Genomic DNA, 17,039 nt, shown 5'->3' with positions numbered 1-17,039 from the left:
ATTTTATATCGAGCTTTATCGGGGCCTTTCGGCAGTTTTATTTTTGTATTTTTTGTTTCACTGTAATGTAGACACAATTGAGGAGCAGGGTGTTATGCAAAATGTGGGTTTCACCGATTTATATCCCCAAATGCTTACTGGGAGTTTTCTGCTTGTTTGTATCAGGTTATATTTCCAGCGCTTGGCACGTCTCAGCTCGTGGTATTTATGAACTTTCTATTTATGCATCAAAAATACGAGTCCAAGAGTGCAATCGATTCGATTGCATTCTTGATTTCTGCGCGGGGATACCTACCGACCGGGCAGGGTGCACGCCCCAGTTCGGTGTCGCAGCTTCCGCGCAATGTGGAGGACGCGGCAGCGAGACCGCAGGAATGTTTTGAATTCGCCACTTGTGAATAAAAACTAGGGTGGCTGTGCGTCTCTCGATTTTCAATTAACCTCAAATTGGCGCTGACGTGAGAAGCAGGCGGCGTGTTAAAGTGAAATGTATGCCCTCCTTCTCGCCCCCTCAACTAATTGTGCACAATCTCTCCTGTTGTCTTTGTCTGCCTTCTCAGTTGACGTGTTTACGATGTTTGCTTTCTCAGTCAGTCGGCTTGTGTTCCTCCAGGAAGCTCTAAAGTTGCCTTTTAAAACTCTGCTGGATCACAAATTTCGCGTTGCTCTTTAAGAAGCCACTACCAATTCGCTGTGTGTATATATATATATATACAGGTAGTCCCCGACTTACGATGGAGATGCGTTACGACGACCCCATCGTAAGTCAAAAATATCAAAGTCGAAGATGGCCTAGCCTACCCAGGAGTATTAAAGAATGGTGATTATTGAGCAAAACAGAGCAATTTACATTACCGTACTGTATAAACGATATACTGTATTTATTTATGAATTACAATACTGTATTGCACAGTAAAATGTAAGGTAAAAAAAGCAAGGTAAATTCTTAGCCTACCTATATGAATTGCACTTTAAGTTTTTTCAGGAAACAGTCCTATCTGCTATCAATATTTTAATATGCGTACATCCCGGCAGCGTTCCAACGTACAGCACCGTACCTCGTACGCTGCTGCGTTTGCCTGCCGCGCGAAATTTTAAATAGTTTTACAATTTTGTCGTATCGCTATCGCCATCCTAAGATCGATATATTGTAAGTCGGACCAGCGTAACTCGGGGACTACCTGTACACACAAGCGCAGCAGAGCTATGAACCCGATGAGCTGAGTTTAATTCCCCTCCATGGATTGTCGAGTGAAATCCGAACCAGTCCCAATCCTGCCCTAGGTCAACTCAGCCTTAAATAAGTATTTGGTGCGCTGTGTTAACATCGCCACTGGGGAGAGAAAGGTGGCTGGTGCGTGGTGCTCTCGCCACCCATCCCCTTTGCGTGCCGTGTTGGCCTTCGTAGGTGCTCACTAACAACACGTGCCCTAACAGTCTGCTCAGGCTATACGGGCATCTTTGTCTTGTGTTGGTATGTTCAGACTCAGTCATGTGTGCCTGTGGCTGTTATCCTTCAGCGGCGGAGTGCCAGGCCCTACCGCACCCTACGAGCAGAAGCTCCGTTATCTGAATTTCAAAAATCCGATGTCTCATTTCTTCCTTTTTAATATCTCCTTATTGGGGAATGCTGTTGTGCTCTCACCAGTTTACATATTTGGGTGAGGTTATATACGTATACACAGCATGTTGGGGTCATGCACGGCCTTAATGACCATGCTGCAGGCTCTGTTTGCTTTTCGATGGGCACTGCTGTCTCCTCACCCCTCCTGGACTCTGTACTCACAGACATCAGCTTGGTTCTGACTGCTGGATCATTACCTGCTTGTTGTGCCACAATATGGAGATTCTACGATAGATCGTACGGCGTGCGGATAATTGTATCGTCTGTGTTGAACACAAATAGCACGGGCACAACATTAACAATACAATCTACGGTGACAAAGTTGCGTAAGTCTATTTGAGGGAATTCAGAAGTATTTCTGTCGCGCCATCTTCCAGGGTCGTTTTCCGAAGCAGACGCGGTGCATGGGACGTGACGTGTCGTTGATTGCACGATTGCAAATATAGTTGCGTCGATAAAAGCAAAAATGGAAAGAAAGTATGAATTGTAATCCGATTCGACGTCTCCGCTGAGCTGAATCGGACAGACCTCGATCGTCCAAACTGTTGAAAGGCAGCAGTTGTCCACGGCACGTATGTCCACGGGCGTGCGATGTGGAACGCATGGTTGAGTAGAGGGTGCGCGTCCGTGCGCGCCTGTGGTGGCCGTGAAGCCATAGAAGGGCCTGGCCAAGATGGTGTAATAGCGTCTCTAAACCATTGTCTTTGGCAAAACATGCCCAGTGTAATTATTAGCACAGAGACGAGTTCCAACTGGGCCATGTGCCCACCCAAGCAGATGTGAAGCTTGCGTTTTTTTTCTATAAAAACGTTTCTAAAGTGTGGGTGCTTGTCTCGAGGGTGGCTCTTCGATGGGTTGTCGGGTTGTACCCCCCCCCCTTCCGTGCTGGTCGGCAATGCGTTCCCACGTATCTGCTCCACTTGCTTGGAAGCCTGTTCAACGCGTGGAGCGAAACGTCGGGCACCGTGCCGAACAGCGCACGGTGTGACCCGATAACGCATGGCAGGGCGTCCTTGAAAAACTTCCGTCGTAACATTGTTGTTATGGTCACAACATCGGCAGTATAATGGCCATATCTTGCAAACATCGCCCCTTGCGTTCAGTGGGTCGTACGACATTTTATCGTGTTGGTTTTATTGTATTCTTTAATTGCGGCTGATGGCACTGCCTTGTGGGTTAGATTCATTCCTGTGCATGACAGCCTTGCTAATGTTACCCAAGCGAACCAGGCTACATGGACATCCGCACATCATGCTACGCCTATCTGTCCAGATTTGCATAATCCATCTCGATGCTCTGTGATGAAATGGATTAAATCATCAATGCTTACTTGGCTACCTTTTGCATACTATTAGAGGGGGTGGTGGGGGGGGGCAAGCCTCATGCAAATGATGCCTGTAAACCCCGGCAGTTGTAACCCACCTGCCAAAGTGGCCTCATCACATGGAAGAGGTAACGCTAACCTCAGAGGGAAGGCAACAGGATGTCGCAGTGTTTGCAGTCTGGCGTGGTGAGGCATTGCCGTATCTTCACAGCTGCACCTACGTCGTTTAGCCTCGGTCCCCATGCGGGACAATTGCGACAAGCGCGATTGTGCGCGCGGTAACTGTAGCACGCCCTGGCACGTGGCGAAAAGCACACAGCTGTATTCCGGCGCGCCCCATGCGTGCAATGGAGCCGCGGATCCATTTTTTGGCGATCGTTTTTCCAGGTCGGTGATAGACCAGGGTTAAAAACACGGCTAAGCAGGCACAGCCATCGTGGGAGGTTTACCGGATGTCATGTGCCGAGTTACGGAAATAACTTTCGGCCTCCCCATGGCACGTTAAATATTTTTATTATGAGTGCTTGTGGGCACAGATTGGGCCATCTCTGCAATCGCACCGTCAAGGCCGAGATAAACAGTTTAGGATATGTGAAATAAAACATTCCTTTGCGCTGTAAATCGTCACTTGTTACGTGGGCGCTAGGGGTGGTTGCGCAGTGGTTAAACGTTTTCCTCGCAGCAAGAAGTCCCCAGGTTTGATTCCCAACACGGGCACCGTTCTCTGTGGAGGTTGTATGTCCTCCCCCCGTGTGTCCGGGGTTTCTCCAGCATATTCCCGTAGCTAAAAACATAACGGAAGGTATTGGCCGTTGGTGGTGCGTGCCTGCAATCCGCCACTGTGAAGGTTGGTGGGATCGCTGCACAAGCATTGTGAAACTCCCTTACTCCCTGGGTGCCGAGGTGCCGCCATACCCTGGCTGGCCAGGAGAAGGCAGTACAGCAAGTAGATTAATCGCCATCTTTTTCCATCCATGGACATCCGTACATCACGCTACGCCGAAACGTCCCGATTTGCATTATCCATGTCGATGTGATGAAATGCATTCAATTAGAGGGCGGTGGCGGGGGAGGCAAGACTTATGCAAATGTGGCCTGTAATCCCGGCAGTTGTGAACCCACCAGCCAAAGCGGCCTCGATATACACACAGCTCATCATTGATTGGTTGAAAACATATTGAAATGGAAACCCAATGCAGGACCCTCCTGAAAAAAAAAGAGTCCCACACGGAGTTATAGACTCAGCGCGGCCCTTCCAGATAAATGAATAAGTAATAAAAAATCCCCATGTTGAAAAATTCCGTTCAAATAACTCATGAGATACCCAAACAGGAGCGTTGTCCACTCGTGTGCAAATCTTGGCTGGACCCTCCTGAAAAAAATCTTTTGAGACTTGGCTAGACTCACCTGGGTAAACGAGCGTCATAATAACAACAACATAAGTCCTGTGTCTTGCCTTTAATGCCGCAGGATGTTTTCAGGCTTGCAAGTGGCAGTGTGTTTTTCACGCTCAGTTCACCCTTTCAACTGATGTCTGCTTTGCCAAGAGACGTTCGATAATGCCGTCCCGTCTCATCCGTCAGCATCACCGGTCATGAGCAACCCTATTGGGTGAAGTCCTCCCAAAGCCACTGCCACCGCCGCCACCTCTTCCCGTCGCTCCCCCGTCCCTTCCTTCGCTGCCACTTTGTCATTGCGCTCGTTCGCCGGCCTTCATTTCCTTCTCAGCGACGCGTCCGGCCCTAGACAAGTCGCTCTTGCGAGTGTTGTAAATCTACGGTATCTGTGGGCCATCGCTCTCCGTGCGCTGTAATTTGTTCACAGCCTGCGCTTGTTTTGACGGCGACGTTGCCCAAACCGCACCGCCAAACCACCAGCAGTTGATGAGGTTCAGACTGCAAGTGTCTTGGGGGCAGTAAATGCAAAATCCTCGCTTTGTCTACTCGCAAAATATTGTTGCGAGCAACGCCCCCGGGCAAGGCGCAGCTCTGCAAGGATGAACGTGTATTGCAAGCGATGGCAATGATTAACTTTGTCACCTTTGGAATAACGTTTTATTTCTTATCTGCTGCCGGCAATAAAGATTGGAAGTAACGGGATAAAACTTGACTGAGGCGATTGAGGTGAGCGGGTGGGCCGCAGTGGGGAATTGAGGGGTGGGGATGCATGAAAGATGTGAGAAAAATATTCAGCCGAGTTCGGAAATAAAGAAATAGTGAAAGCATTTTGAACGTTTGTGTTAAACTTATTCGGAGTGCGGTGGATAATAGCGAAGTGGTGGGATGTCTGATTAGATACGCATTTGGCTGAAATTACAGCTTTACTCGACCGTGTTATTTATTTACTCGCAGTGTGGAGTTATAAAGTGATGGTGGTACAGCTTGTTTACAAGGAAACCTTCAATATTTTATTGAGAACAGTTATATATTATGCAAGGCATTCAGCCATTCAAATGCCACAATTCTGGTTTACAATTCTATTCGAGATGTTTTTGTTGTTGTTTTATTTTGTGCCGCCTCCTCGTGTGGATTGTCTGTCTCGTAAGCTCCCCCCCTCGTCTCCCGTCAGAGCTCCATTGACATGTGAGTCGCATTCGCAAACCGTTATTCGTAAGTAGCGAATAAAGAATCCTTTCACGGGCAATTCGGTGCTTGCAATACGAGTGTAAGAATAACATTTCACTCGATGAATCACAACACGCCTATTAAACAGGGTCACTCGGTTCAGCCTGCCGCGTTTCCACGTGAAGAGACCGTAGCTCTCCCTCTAGCGGGGGTCACCCATGCAGTGCAGTTTCATCTTCGTCATTTAGTACAGGGGCAGCAAAATACCCTTTGGCCGTGGCCAACCCGTCAGGAGTGTGAAACTCTTGAGACCTGGGGCTGAACGACCTTCGCATCAGCAACAGTAGCGGTACGATCACCCTAAACGAAGATGCGGGATGTTGATATCGGGACTGTGGATGAACGGGCGGTGGGTGTCAGGGTGGTGGGCAGTTGGAATTGGTCCACGTGACCCAGCCGCTGCATGAGACTTGAACCCTGCGCTGCACGGCCGCACATGGAGTGGTGGTGGGGTGGGGTCCCCATGGTTTAACCCACAAAATGAAGGGGGGGGGGCAGTTTGTGTGCTGTGTGGCTCGTGATGAAGTCAAGGTCAAAGATCAAAGTTCATCCCCGCTACAACGACGGAGCGATGCCCCATCAACGGTGGCAGCGCCGAGCTCCATTTGTAAATTAAATTGTTGTTGTGGGTGCCACTTTATCCGCGTGCCATTTCGACAAATTGATATTCATTTTACGAAACGAATACTGATGGTGGGTTGATGACGCCAGCAGTGGTTATTGGAGTTTGAGCTGCTGCGCACAGTCCGGTGTTAGTTACCGTGGCTGAGTTTCACCACAGTCTACATTTTTTCCTTCCGCCTTAGTCCGGTTGTGTAACATTGTTTTGTCTTTTACTGCCAATTCTGATTGTGCCATGTGCATCATCTCAGGAGATGAAGAAATTCACATTCAACACGAGAATGTGTTGAGAGAAACAACCCCTGGGAGGTGACATCACATAAGTGATTCTGAATTCCTTTAAATTGCCTCTTATTGACACGAGAGAGACATTTTTATAGGCCCTACATCATAGAGTGTTGTGTAACAATGAGGCTACAATATTTTATCCTCAGGAATGAGATGTAAGGACTTTGTGTGTGCATGTGTTCAGTTATTGGTGTCAACGCGGATGGAATTGGACGTAAAGGAGTGGAAACTTCATTTTGATTCACTCGATTCACCCCCTCGCCAATGGTCACTTTCCTTCTTGCCACTCCTCTATCGCTACTCAACATGGCTACTGTTTCCATGAACCTCCCTTATTGATTCCTCCTCCCATGTTGAGGACTCGGCCTAACCGACCGACTGCTTCGTTTCACCCACGCTGCGTTCAATCACCACTGCCACTGCAGGTCGCAACACTTCTTTTTGTCATCCTTTCCCCTCCAATCGTTTCCATGACCAAGTTTTTTCAACTTCACTCTGTCCAAGAAACCTTGATTCTTCTCTATTACACCTTTAACAGTGCTGCTTGTTACGGCCAACTTGTCATTGTGGGGCCTTTGGGCCCTGCGCTTAGCAACAGTGACAAAAAAAAGAATCCGAAGTATCTCGCCACATTACTCCTCTCCTGAGTCGCCCATGTCCACCTCAAGCAGGGATGTGTTTGAGCCGCTGCGCTCTGTGAGTCTGCGTGGGTGGTGAAAACGTCCGGACAGCCACATTCAACTGAGAGCGATGCCCTCTCAGTGACTTTAACTCAACAGCCCACCTTGAAACAGTGGATTAAAAAAATAATATTTTAACAATTTTAAAAAATGTAAGGGAAAAAAAAAACCTCATAAATCTTTCGCTGACCCTTTGCCTCACAGGATTCTAGACTATATTTTATGTTACCTTTAAATGATATGAAAGCGAGGTTTAATAAAAAAAAAGGCTTCCCAGCTCGTGGGACAAAACGTGGGACAGGCAGCGTGCCGAACAGCACCGTGGTGTAGCCCGAAAACATTTCACAAACATTCGCAGTCGTAAAAAAGATATCTTCTTTAATCGCCAGTTGACATCTGTAGCTGTTATGATATCGTTTCGTCCAGTACATCTTGCCAAGAATACCCAAACAACGGCCCGTTGTTTTGGCAATTGTGCTCAGCCGCCTTCTCTCACCGAAATCCAAAATCCGTGCCATGCTCGTGTAAACAGTTGTGATTCTGCTAAGCCACTGTGAGCATCAGCAGTGTCCAAGTACTGTTTGGTCTAATATTATCTTGCGACTGCAAATGACGTGCAACCTTAATCCCGCCAAGCTTCTGTGTTTTCGCGGCAAGGCACAGCATAATAATTTGGCACGATCGCCTCGTACCTATCGCGTCACTCGCAATGTCGTGTTTTATTAGAAAGGAAAGTGCAGGAGCATTGCACGTGTTTGCGATTGAAAGTGGCGTCGTTCTGAACGGACAGCCTGCGCCGCATGAATCAAAATTGGGGTTGTTGGGTGGGGGGGTGAGTTGGGGGAGATGGGGAGTTACATGGGACATTAACGGCCCATTCTGCATCATCCTGATGGGGCCAAGTTGTCAGCCATTCTTCGGACAGATGCCCCTCGTCTGGAAGTCTGCGATGCCGCAACGAGCGCTTTCTGTGACGGCGGTCGCGAGTTGCGCGCCCCGCACATCGTAACTTCCACGCCCGTCTGCGTGCATTGCCGCGTTTGATCAAACTGCGTCATCGGCGTGCTTTCGTCACCACAATTCAGTGTGGTTGTTTTATATGTCATGTACGTACCCTCCGTGTTTGACAATGGGCATTTTATGCATGTCAGTGAGTGAGCAGTTGTTTGATTTACGACGTGAGAATGGGCTCATAGTTGGAATTAAGCAACTGGTACGAAACTGCGAAGTTGCTTCACGTGAACTTACTGTGCAGTGAAGTGGAAAGGTAAAAAAAGATTGACGGCAGCCAACCATCATTTAGAATTCCACCTGCCCACTAACTTTCATGCCTGATTGCATCTGAGATTGGCAGCAAGGACTGCCTGTTCTTGCAATGCACAATAAACTGTTTACATATACAGACAAAGAGCCTCTTTATAATCGTATATATTGTGCTTGTAATCGGTGAATACTATCCCGCTGTGACACATAGATCAGAAACATGGGGGGAGTTAATGAAGGAGATTAAACGGTGGCCGTCGACCGAGCCATGCGGGTTGTCCCCTAAACAGCCCGTATTCTCACTGGATGCAACTTCTCCGCACGCAGGAGATTAAACAAATAAATTTGTAATCTTTTTCTTCACGTTGGTTGTTATAGAATGTCGTTTATAGAATGTCGTGGGAAAAAAAAAACATCCACGGGCAGTGCTGAAATAGCTTCTCAATGAAGTGGTGACTCAAATTAAAGTTCAAATCCCATCGCTTACTGGAGGGCCTGCTTTCTGTCCGAGGGCGTAAACAACCCTTCATGTGCCCAGCGGGCATCCTCTTGACCACTGGCACACGATGGCTGACTCGTACAGGAGTCCTTAAACCGCATGGAAAGAGATGAGATGTCATGCTGTTAAGAAGAGTGAGTGAGCTTGGGCAGGTCACGTTGATAGGGGGTGGGTCGTGGTGGCGAGATGTTAACTACCTCGCCTGATATGCAGGAGTTCGTGGGTTTGATCCCGACTCTGGCGCCTGCTGTATATTTGGAGTTTGCATGTTCTACCCGTGGTTGCGTGGCTTTTTCTCCGTGTCCTCCGGTTTTTCCTTCCACATTTAGAATTTAACAACATGACAAGCCACTTTGTTCAGCTATCATTTGCGATAGCCAGGTTGCTTCTGAAAAATAGCTATATATGGGCTCAATGGAAGTTACCCGGTCAAGTAAAAAGTTTAGTTAGGTTATTTTAGATGGAAGGGACAGATGACCAATGCTAAAAAATAATGACGAAGTGGCACCCATGGGAGAAGCGAAGCGATCGGCTCGTGTGGAGACGCTGCGTGGATTGTTACATTGTACGAGCGTGAGAGGTGCCAACGGCTCGGGAAGGAAGGCCCTCATCCAGAATTGGATAGATCCGCGTTGGAGTGCGATAACCACTGCACCACCGCCCTGCCGCGTAAACCACACCAACAAGCAGCCGCCATTTGCCACTAAGCGACGGTGAGGTCACCACCACAGCGTTTGTGCTTGGCCAGATGCACTTTGGGGCCACGTGAAGTGTCGAAAGTTCCATGGCAGAGGGTCGTGAGACAGACCCCAGGTGTCATGGGTCAACTGGCTGAGATGATTGGAATATATGCGCATGCACACGCGTATATCGTCGAAGACGAATATGCACGCGTGCGCACACGCACAACAACGCGTGAGGATTCTGAAGCTTTTGTTGGGACCGTGCTGTGTGTGAAGATGAGAAGGCAGCTGAGAGGCTCTGAGCTCCAGGATGGGGGGGGGCTCTGTAGCTGCACCGCGTCATGTGGCTCCGCCGTGCTCGACAAAGGGCGCACAAAGTGTCTTTTAATCATCGACACACAAAGGTGTGTCGCCAAGCGTATAGCGCCGTGGCGGTGTGCGTGCGGCATTGCGCATGTGCCAATTAGATGGTATTGTGTTTTATATATGTGTGTGTGTGTTTGTCTTTTCATCAAATGTACCGCTTTTATAATTGCCGTGAATCGGATTGAATAAAGGCGCTATATACATCTAGATAAGATAACATCTGACTCCCAATGTGCTTCCATCGCTGATCTCTCGCACACATACAATGGTTGTCCATTGGGTAGCGCGTTGTTTGAACCCGGTGAGCCGAGTTCAATTCTCACTCGCGGCCAACATCAGTGACGAATATATCTGAACCGGTCCTGGGCCTCCCCTAGGTCGACTCAGCCTCAAATGGGTACCTGGTGTGGTGTGAACAACAGCTTTGGGGAGACAAGGGCAGTCAAGCGTGCTTCTGGCCACAACCACCGTGCGTGCCGTGCAGGCCTTATTAGGCGCTCGCTAACAGCACTTGCCCCAACAGCCTGTTAGGGGCTATACTGGGCATCTTTGTCTTGTGTGTACGTGCGCACGACTGGCCGTGCCTTTCTGGTCAGTCCACTTCTGACAGCGGTCGCTTGTAACCTCACCTGTGCTACGTGCTCGGGGCACTGCCGTCGTTTTGCAAGAGCGGAGTGGAAAAAATGATCAGATATTAAAAATAGCCGATGTTTGTTCCCTGTGTAGGTGTCAGAGGAGTGTACTCAGTCGAGATGTGGAAATCCCTGCCATGGTTTATGGTGACGTAGGCGTATGAGGAGGATAAGTTAATGAACAAATTCATGAATAAACTTAGGCATTGCTTTAAATGTGTTAACAGGTTGTTCGTATCACAAAGGCTTCTGCAAGGTATAGCTGTGCATTAGCATTTAGGGAACATTGTATAGCAAAACTGATATCGGTAGCATTGTTGTTTTACTATCTGCTATTGAATGGCGTAGAAACATGGTCGGTCACGAGCGAAAAATATAAAACAGAAACTGAAAAATGCACAAAGAAGCGTCCATGGATTGATGCTTGCTTGGAATGACATAGAGAGGCAGAAAGAGGATGACATGGATTAGAGAACATGTGTAGTTTAATGCCATCGTTCAAGCCATAAAAAAGTAAGTGGACTTGCGCAGAACATGGCACGGGTAGAAGAGATTATGGAAGATGGTCAAGAATTTAACACGTAGGCTTTCGCGACCAATATTATTTATAATATAGGTTTTTGGGTCAGATCGCGTTATTTATAAATGTGTCGTAACCCTCCATCACCCGACACGGCCAAACAGTAAAATATGTGTCACGTTTTTCAAAGGACAAAATAAGAAGTGAATTATTTTGTCCTTTGAAAAACGTGTCGGGTGGTGGAGGGTTACGACACATTTGTAAATAACGCGATCTGACCCAAAAACCTATATTATGGTCAAGAATTATAACGCAGTGGCGTCCAAGGAATGTAAAGTGTCCTGGGGTATGTCTAGCAAAGAGATAGAGCAATGAAATCAGTGTATACGCAGGTGCCGGATGGATTGTTACACCGTGACATCGCGAGTGGTGGCCAAGAGATGGAGCAGTGAAACCAGTGCTTGCGCAGGTACTGGATTAATCCTTGTATCGCAGAATCATCAGAAGTGGCGGCGGATTGGGGAGGCCTTCATCCAGCAGTGTATTAATCGTGGCTGCTCCTGATGATACTTTACGCCGTGTCCACTTTTGCTTGGTGGCATTGCTACCCAGCTCTAAATAGGAACTCCTCTTCATGGAAGTCGTCTACGACGACATGGTTTACTCCTAAAGCAAGTTTTGGCATTTACGCAATAACTTCCAATGTGCACATCCGTGCTGGGTTTTTTTTGCGATTACTTTACAACACAATACGTAACACTTGCCACTGATGCTATCAACGGCTGGGAATAAAACTCAGGTCGCTGGTTTCATGGCCACAGGAGAGAGTAACCACTGCAAAACTAATTCTGCACTACAAAGGGAAAGATGCCCTACGTAGCCCACGTAGATTGTTGGGGCAAGTGCCGTTCCTGAGCATCTACCAAGATCACCATCTTGGCGCTCGAGGGGGTGGCGTCAGCCAGAACCACACCCGACCACCTTTGTCCCCCCCGCAGCATGCGCTCATGGTCATGCCTGCTGTGGTGGGTCTCCTGCAGATAGAGGAGGCCCCCGATGGTGATCAGAGGCACAGCAGGGACATCTCGGCCTGACTGGTCCCAGGGCCCGTTGAGCCAGTTGGGAACTATCATGGAATCTGGAGCATTTCCGGTCGCAAGTCGGCGATATCGCTGCAAGCCTCCGCAATTCGCACAAGCCCCATCCAGCATTCATTTGCATCCCCTTAGTGGACATTCTGGCCGAAACACTAAGAATGTTGTTTTTTTAGTCTCACTTTGCTTTTATGATTTTTTAAATTATTATTTAGCGAGCAGGCCAAAATGTTTTGCTGCTGAGTTATGGAGTTCTCTATCCCGGGATGGTCCTTCCTTCAGGGAGCTTGCTTTGGTCAGCCAGTGGCTGGAATTGTCTACATTTCTGGTTCTTCAGGCCCACGCTCACTACTCACATTTGAGCAGTGACTTTTGAACAATATCAAAACACGGAACTGATGTATGTACGTTGAACGTCTTTCGCACAGTACGTAGCGAACCACGCTAATCGTGTAAATGCTGTGTGCGTAGCAAGACATGTTTGTTTATTTTCTTCCTTTTTTTCACGCATATAGATTATATAAGTATTTCTTTTCTTCATTAAAGACATTGAATTTGGTTGTTTAGTTGGCCAAGAGTTGCGTATCTTTTCTAAACTTGTTCTGGCCTTGTTAGCATTTTCGTTTATATATAAATATGCTTTTGATTTGTTTGCAGTGATTTACAAGTTAAAAGTACTTTGCTCCTAAATTCTGGACTTAATCCAAGCATTCTTTATTTACGGCAGGAAACTTTCAGCTGCCCACAGCACCAATGGGTACCGTGAATTCACATTGCGGGCAAGCGATTAATCATTTTGCATAAATGCTCTCTGCTTTAAGTGTGGCGTCATTCAGGTGTAACTGGCATATTTTGTGTTAGTCGTCACACCTACAGGATCCTTATGGCATGTCGATTACAGGATTGCCTTGTAAGCTGGCTGTCCAGAAAACTTGCTCAAGTCAGGGCAACTACACCCCCGGAGTTAGATTTACTGTTGCGAAACTAGCAAAAATACGAAATTAATCTCAGATGGTTTGTAACAAACGTTTACCCATTGAGCGTGTGTTTCTTTCCTGGATATCTCTGTGCCGCAATGCTAAGCATTTATTTATATAGCCAACTTGGCCGGTCCCCTGCGCTCAAAAGTGTTGTTCTAAATCCTGTCGTGTCGCTGTCTCTCGGGCATTACGTATCAATAACTTGCGCTAAAGCCTTAAACTACGGGCAGGGACAATGCTGTGCGTGTACATTCGTTCAGCCGAAATAATTGCCACTGCCGCGCCATGACCCACTTTAAAAATGTTGGCATCTGGCGCATGTCTTCCACGTAACAAAAAAATCCCCGATAAAAAAAAAAAATTCGAAAGCTTGTGTTTCCTCATGAACCTCCTTACAAAGCAGCGTAAAAAACACATCGACCACAGCGAACAAACGCATATCGGAGAGTCTGCCAAAGGGTGTTTTTTTTGCCCACATGTATTATTTATTTCCCCCCCTCCCCCGTGTTTTTTTACACACAAAATGGGCTTTTAATGATGGAAAAGAATTCTCCCTTGGGGGGGGGGGGGGGGGTTAGATGTTGGTCCCCCTCGGCTCATCTCAGAGGGCGCTGCTTCGTTGCTCGCAGCCGAGGGGGTCCTCGAACGCACGAGGCCGCCTCCGCCGCTCTGCGCCGAAAATACATTTTTGGGTAAACCCCGCCCACCCGCCTCGCTCGGCACGGATCTTATTGCAAAGTGAAAAATAAGAAGGTATGAAATTGCCGCCGCTGCTACTGCCGCCCATTTCTCGCTCTCTCGTGCGTGAAAATAAATATCTCGGTGAGCCGGATATCGTCTGGGGCCCCTGGGTGTAACCACTGTCGCCGTTCTGCGTCGTGTGCAGCTCTCACTGCATCGAGCAGCACATGACTGCTCCGGTTCAGATATCCCACTCGTTAGTTCCACTTGGCGTGGCCAGCGATGACCGTAGGTGCAATATTAAATAATTCATTGGATAGGATATATTATATCCTCGCCTTTTGCCCATCACCCGCCCATCCAAGGGCGGGTGTATTGCAGTAAATCTGAAACTTGCAAGCGAAAAGCAGACCACAACGTGATATATTCATTGCATCAATGTGTGTGCAATTTGTAAGGGCGCGGTGACACAGACCTATTTCATTTAAAGGTTATAATCTCTTGTTCATCACGACGTTCTTTTTACTTCGATGTCTCAACAGCGTTACGGAGATCGTGTGACGTGAGGGTTCTGCCTTTGAAGTGAGGGTTGTAAGTTGACGCTGAGGTGGGGGGAGGAGGCGCCTCGGCCCCCCATGTGGAGTGACGTCAGCCGCTAATTATTATGAATGGGGGAGAGGGTGCTCCATGTGGAGTGACGTCACCTGCTCATGATTATTAATGAGGGGGGCTGTTCGATGTGGAGTGACGTCACGAGCGTTAAGGACAGACATTCGTGGGTGATTATAGTAGGTATGTAAAGAATTGAGTTCTGCGACAGTATTGCCACTTCAGGTGGCAAGTTTCGCTGTGCCCCACAAGCTGAAATGGCACGGCGGGGTGTAAGTTTGCTCGATCAATGCGTGCGTTTGTGTGAGCATTTTGCTTGCGCCTGTGCGCACAATTTTTGTTTATCATGCAGTCAAATTCCCGAACAAATCTGAGGTTCCTTTAATAGCCGTGCTGTGCAGTTGTGTTTGTTTTCTCTCTTCGGTGTATTGGTTTCACACGATGCTTTGATTGACCATCTTCTCACCGGTCTCACAAACATTTCGGTGAAACGGCTTCAAACGCCCAACCACGGCCACAAGCAAGACCCTCGTTGCACTGTAGCCATGTTTTCAGTTCCATTCTGGTTTGTATTTCTCCCTCCTCGCGCCCCCCCACACCAGCGTAATTTTTATTTTAAAAAAACAGAAATAAATTGGGGGTGAGACTGGGGGAAAAGGAATGCAAGTGAAATAATATTTTGGCCAGAAAAGTGTTTCAGGAGTCCAACTCCATGGCATCCAAAAAACAGGGCCACTGGAGGCCTCGGGAAAGATTGATTTATGGCCAAACATCCAAAACTGTAACTTGTTTGTTTTGTCAGAATCATTTCATATTCCACTCCATTTTGGATCTCTTCGACTGTGAGTTATTCCTGTAATTCCGTTGCTAAAAATGTAGCGATTTGTTTGAAAGAGTCAGCTGGTACATACGGTTTGTTAGTATCCAAAACGGGCAGAAAAGAAATCATTTTTAATTTATTCTCAATTCCGAAAATGTTATATCATGTTGCACACGTGCACATATTTACTGGGGAGTACATAATCTTTATCATCCGCATCATTATTCTCAGAATGATCAACCGTGCGCATTATGTAGGTTATCCGTGGAAAGATCTTGCATAGTGCCTGTGAGCACGAACGGTTTGTCATAGATTCCCCATTGAGCACTCTCTTAAACAGCATTGCCCTCTTAGCGAACCCTGGGTGTGTGCTTTTTTGTATCGTTCCGTAACGTTTGCAAACGTTAGGGGTCTCATTTGGAAATCATTTAATTCCAGTTTAGAAATAAGGTCAAGTTTCTTGCACATTTTTTCTCCCCTGCAGGCTCGTCGAAACGTCCACATGTCAATTAAATTACACGCGCTCGAAAGAATAAAACGTCTCGTTCCATAAATTCGGAGAGAAATGTATGTGACGAACATTTGGTTTACTTTACGTCTGAGGCCCTTTCGCAGGGCATGTTGGTTGTAAGCCTGGCCACTGGTTAGCGATGCGTAGACGACGCGCTAATACACGTGTCCATGCAGCGCCATAATATACGGGGAGAGAGTTTGACGCGCAAATGTGTTTTTGTGTGCCCGGAAATAATTAATTGTAAATGAGCCTCGTGTATATATTATTTTGTAGTATTATCCACGTATTACTAAGGTTTGCAAATCAAACGATATACACTCATGTCTGTTACATTAATGAATAATATTTTTTATTGGCGATTATTTTCTCACTTGGCTGTGTGTGATGTAACACACCATGTACTGCACAGGCTCCTTTGGGCATTTTTGGGTTTTGAGGGCACATTTCATGAGAGCCCTTTGGAAATCTCGCAGACATTCGTCAGCATGCGGCCGTTGTGCAATCGTTAGTGAAGAGGTAAGAGAATGCATTTACCGCGTTGTACAGCAGCGCAGATTTTGACACGGACGCTTTAACCTTGCGCGCACTCAGACGGGTCCGCAGGGCCTTTTTTGAGAACCCATTCATTAGGGAGTCTCCCCCCCCCCCCCCCCCCCCCCCAGCGTTTGCTGCGGTCTTTCGGTTGACTGGAGCTGCCGGGATGGTAGCGTGTGGGTGGTTGTGGCACGCTCGCTCACAACTCCCCCTTCGCCGATTGCCCCATCCTCCGCTACGGCACCTCCCTCTTATCGCAAACCACTTGAACTAAGCGTAAAATTGGTCCCGTAACTGCAGGGCAGCGGAGCCCCGGCAGGAAACGACCACTAAAGTTTTAAATATTTGTTTTATCCTATTATTTTCAACAAAACAGTCATAGGAATACTAATAATTGTAATGGCGGTGGTAATGATGATGGTGGCGGCGATGATGATGATGATGATGAAACAGGAAACGTGGCTTGTGGTTCATTCCAAGCATTTGATCGCTTGGACAGGGGGTGGCGACTGGGGTTGGGGGGGGGCGGGGAACGGGGTGGTGGGGGATGAGATCCTGCGTGGAGTAACGAGGCTCCGGAAACTCGGAGGAGCGAATTCCAGAGACAAACGAGCATGCGTCAGCACCCTCTGCCGCTGGATCCTGCATGACCATATTTGCAGAGTTTGGCACGCGTGTGTGCC

The 17,039-nt window shown here is 47.7% G+C and overlaps 1 protein-coding gene across 1 annotated transcript in view; it reads left to right on the top strand.

The window, feature by feature from the left end:
• LTN1 (listerin E3 ubiquitin protein ligase 1) overlaps positions 1-17,039 on the top strand; it is a 177,213-nt gene that overhangs the window by 93,718 nt on the left and 66,456 nt on the right.

This window comes from Lethenteron reissneri, chromosome 5, assembly GCF_015708825.2.
Source record: "Lethenteron reissneri isolate LAM-NWPU_2019-01 chromosome 5, ASM1570882v1, whole genome shotgun sequence".
Classification (NCBI taxonomy): Eukaryota; Metazoa; Chordata; class Hyperoartia; order Petromyzontiformes; family Petromyzontidae; genus Lethenteron; species Lethenteron reissneri.
Note: the sequence above shows the minus strand (reverse complement) of the source record. Positions and strands in the feature narration are given on the sequence as shown.